A 4,853-nucleotide genomic window follows, 5' to 3' on the forward strand; every position below is an offset into this window, starting at 1 on the left:
TATGACACGGAGCCCAGCTGCAATAACCACGTTCAGAAACGACAATTTATTCATCTTTTGTATCCCATTGTTCACAAGAAAACAATAATATAATCACCCTAGTCTTGTGTGTTGACTTGTCTTGTCTCCAGCATTATTAGTTTAGTTGTGCTTTCCTTGGGTCATAACCTACGTGCCTTTGCTTTTGAATGATGCTCAGTCTTTGGCCGAGGGAACAGCAGCAGGTGCACAGCAGCTGCTGCTTGGCGTCTTGGCACGTAATACCACACAGTCATACTCGTAGTAATATTTGTGGAGGAAATTATTCATTAGTACTACTCTTAGTGTATTTCTTCTTAATCATGAGACAGCCTCATTATTCGACTACTCATGCTCTTGTGTCCATGTGACAAACGGCCCAGATGGTAAAGTCACAGGAAAAGTCAACAATGGACTCCAGAGAGGAAGTAGTGATTTAGAGAGAAGGAGAGAGGCTGGGAGGAATGGATCCTGGAAAACACTAAGCGTGACCCTGGCTCCCCACGGAGTTACTGTATTATTAAAAGATCAAGAGCGGTGGATCGTTTCCTTGATGATGTGTTAGAATGTGGAAAATTACCCTTTTTTTTTCTTTTTTTCCTCCTATGATCCTATGTGATGCAACGTTGTAAAATTCCCCAAGAAAAAGAGACGGATAAAACTGTTGTTTTTCAAAAGCACCGGAGTACATTTCAGGAATAAACACGCCGGTGGCAAAAGTGACTCAAAGGAAAAAGCCACAGGAAAAAAGGGGCAGATAAAGAAAAGCCTGCGGGAGAATCGGGGGTTATTTTGGGCGTTGCGTGCTTCCTGCAGGTGATGGAAATGAAAGAATGATTTCTGGAACAATTGCTCAGCAGCAAGTGGAGTGAGCAAGAGAGAGGAGAGGGATGGAGGAGGATGTGTGTGTGTGTGTGTGTGTGTGTGTGGGGTGATGGTGGTGGTCGGGGTGGGGTTGACCGGTGCAAAGAGCAAACATAAGAATGAATGTAAACATCCGTCACGGTACAAGGTCACTTCAAGTACAATGTTGTGATGTGAGATTGTTTTTGTTCGTATCAAAGCTTGTTGTACATAGAGGATAAAACTGCCAACATGACTGATTAATGACATGTGTGGGAGTGGGATTGACCGTATAATGACGATGTTAAGTTAGAGACACTCCGGTGTCCCCCACCACACACACACAACCTGCCACCACACTATAAAGGAGCAGAGGTCATTCTACAGTCTGCAGGAAACAGCGACTGAACGTCTGAGTTGATGCTTCACTCAAAAACAAACAGCGGCTTTTTACTCTTTTTTCTCTGTGGTGAGTTTGCATTCATGCTCTTTTTCATTTATCTCTAACATAAATATGTTTGTTATAGCGAATTTTGAGTTTGAAAGACCATTTTGGGTAAAAAGTCTCAGCATCTTTAAAAATAACAACATAATGGAGATGCTACAGATGTGGATTAAGGCCACATATTCACCATTAACTACGTGCTAACTAACATATATAAGTAGCATATCAGCCCTTTATTAGTAATTATTAAGCACGTATTAACACCTTATTCTACATAACCTTATTCTACCTCTATTGCGACATGAATTAAGATTTTTCCTAAATAAGGTGTTAATACGTGCTTAATGTTTACTAATTAAGGGCTAGTATGCTACTTATATGCATGTTAGTAAGTACCTAGTTAATGGTGAATATGTGTTCCCTAAAATAAAGTTTTACTAACATTTTTATTTTAGAAAGAAAATAGTCATAGTCTGAAGTCTATATGTGTGTATATATATATATATATATATGTATATATATATATATATATGTATATATATGTATATATATATAAACTGAGTTTTATACATAGTTCACAGTTAAATAAAATAAAATATAAAAGACGGTTTCTTAGATTAAATTCAACATTTCTAAATTTAACCTCATATTCTGGGGTCTTTTTTTTTTGTATTACAGTTTAGTCTGAGAATTCTGGCTTTTTTTTCTTTCTTTTTTTCCAAATTTCCCCCCAAAAAATGTATATGTGGCCCTAATCTTTTTCACTGTGCTACTAAGACTCTTAAAAGCAAACGCATGAATGTGAAATTCAGTGAAGTTTTTTTTATTGGATCAGAATCATTCCCTTTCTCTCTGCTCCAGGCCACTGCGGTATGGAGATAACTGTCCTGCTGCTGCTGACTGTGCCCTTGACCGTTGCCTCACCACTGAGACCAACACACAGGTGAGTGGAGGACAATAGCTGCTGACAGTCACTACAGTGTCTGTGTCTCATATTAGTGTGTGATTCATGTGGGGAAAAAAAGGTCATCACTTTCTTATTCTATGGAACCCACAGGTCAGACTCACACAGCAACACTGCTCTCTTGGATGACATGGTCCAGGCCTCAGGGGTGAAAAGGTCAGAGGTCACACAGGAGGAACATGCTCCAGCACTGAGGATCATCCCGTTTCATTCAGAACCTCTAGACGTGGACGCAGTGAAACACAAGTAAGAAACTGCCTGTAAATAACAAACCACTGAACACAATAGTCCTGCGCTTGTGATATTTATTATAATGTCAAATACTGTTACAAATGTTTAAGTAATATTCCGAGAGCCCACCTTTGACTCCTGTGCTCTTTATCGCCAACAGGTTGGCGGTGAAGTTACGCCCTCGACGCACACCTCAGCGTGGCTGCCAGCTCGGGACATGTCAGCTTCACAACCTCGCCAACACTTTATTCATCTTCAGCAAAACAAATGGAAAAGACGAGTCAAAAAAGGCCAGTGACCCACAGGGATACGGCAGATAGGACCAGGAGTTATGGACTAAAGAGCTGGAGAGTCTTCTCACTATAGTCTACAACCAAATGTCTTTGTCTCGTATCTGTTCTGGCTGAGTGGTACTTGTTATAGATTTATTCATGTTGGGACGTTTTAAACTATAAATTCCTCAATATTTAAATGTATTATACAATAATAAAAAATGTAATATAATCAAGTATCCGGAGTGATAGCTGTGTTTCCCGCACTACTCGTTAATGTACAGTCATTTACAGCCATATCTGGAGCACCAAATATAATTTTCAATTGGTAAACAAATCATTACTGAGATATGTTTGGAAAATGAATTACAACTTTATTTTTTGCACGTTCTTTAAAAAAAATTTAAAAAAATTGTTTCGGGACCCCATTAAAGACCCAGAGTTTGAGAAACAATGGTTTGTAGACACGTGGATTAATCTACCAGGGCAGTCCCACCTTAAGTAACATTATATAGTAGTAATAATAATCTATTTCTGTGTTTTTTCTTCCTTACATATCAGCTCACATCGTCTACTTAAAGTGCAGTCTGTTCTTTCACGTCATATAAAAGCACAGGTGTCTTTATGTGACATGAAAGAACAGACTGCAGAGTCTCAGACCACAGGTACAGTGTTTGTTGTGGGAAAGAGGATTTACCTTGCTTTTATTAGTTTATTATATTATGGCACTTTTCCACTATGGTCCTGGGCACGCTTCGTTTGTTTAGTACTTCCTCCGTGACCAGAGCACAGGCCAATTCTCAATATCCATACTTGTGCGTACTTGCGTACTCCCGTACTTGTGAAAACGTCATCAGCCTCAGTCTAAGTGCTGTTCCAATTCTCAAGTAATCGAACAGCGAGGACGATTCTCAAACCCGGAAGTGTTCTCGCTCCGCCCCTTTTTTACCAAGTATGCATCGGAGGTGACTTAACTTTTCATATGACAAGAAAACATCATAAAATAATAAATATAATACAGCACAAAACACAAGAAGTGATAAAGTAATGAACCTCTTCCCTGACCTGCCACAGCAGAAAGGAAAGTGAAACTGAAAACCAAAGTTTAATTCCACATTTTGTTTCCATGAGAGCCGCCGACGCTGCGTTTACGGAAACTATTCGGGATTGAAAAAGAAAAAGATTGTACAGGGAAAGTTCTGTTTCTGTGTGGATGAGGCCTACAAGATATCACGGGCAGCAGCTTTAAAAATGCTAACATAACATTTGTTGAGCCATGTGGTAATCCAGGCCTGACTCAGTCATATTTGTAGGCATCCACGACAGCAGCTAATTACTCAACACATAACTTTGTCACTTCAGATCATCTGCACGGCAAAGGTACAGCTGGGCAATATATCCATATTACATCTATATTAGAAATAACAATTATTTTCATAACCGCCTAATCTGTCGATTATTTTTCTCGATTAATCGAGTAACCGTCTGGTCCAATGAAATGTCAGATAAGCATTAAAAAACATTGTAAGTGTTTGTCAAACCTGGAAATGATGAGGTTGTCAAATGTCTTGTTTTTCCACAAACCAAAATGATTCACTTTTAATGATTTCTTTGTTATATGGAGCAAAGACTTGAAGAAAACATTCACATTTAAGAATCTGAAACAATCAGAAATCTTGTTTTAATCATGAAAAAAGCTTGACTACTCGATTAATCGAGTAATTGCTTCAGCTCTAATCTATATATTATATACAAGAGACAAGATATCTTCATATCTTGATGAGGTATTTGTGATGACTTTTCCTGGTTTAAAGGATGTTGCATTGATAATCATCACATTTATTATATTGAATAAACTTGTGGAAGACACTTAATGTTATTAATTATGACTTACTATGTCACAATTATGACGTACAGTATGTTCTCACAATTATGTCTTACTAATGTATATTTTTGACTTTTCAAGTGGCAGAAGTAAGTGTTGACAGGCCTCACCTATTCTCAGTGTCTGTCTCTGCAAACCACACCCTCACCTGTGTGAGTGAGCTATGCTCCTCCTCCTCCTCCTCCTGCTCCTCCT

At 38.7% G+C, this 4,853-nt stretch overlaps 1 long non-coding RNA gene across 1 annotated transcript; it reads right to left on the minus strand.

Moving 5' to 3' along the window:
- Positions 1–2,113: 2,113 nt before the first annotated feature.
- LOC122759441 lies at positions 2,114–2,731 on the minus strand. The gene is made up of 2 exons (XR_006358261.1): positions 2,631–2,731; positions 2,114–2,488 (listed from the first exon to the last, which is right to left on the minus strand). It is a non-coding gene; the product is annotated as an uncharacterized LOC122759441 (long non-coding RNA).
- Positions 2,732–4,853: the final 2,122 nt, after the last annotated feature.

Source organism: Solea senegalensis, linkage group LG18 (genome assembly GCF_019176455.1).
Source record: "Solea senegalensis isolate Sse05_10M linkage group LG18, IFAPA_SoseM_1, whole genome shotgun sequence".
In the NCBI taxonomy this organism is placed as follows: Eukaryota; Metazoa; Chordata; class Actinopteri; order Pleuronectiformes; family Soleidae; genus Solea; species Solea senegalensis.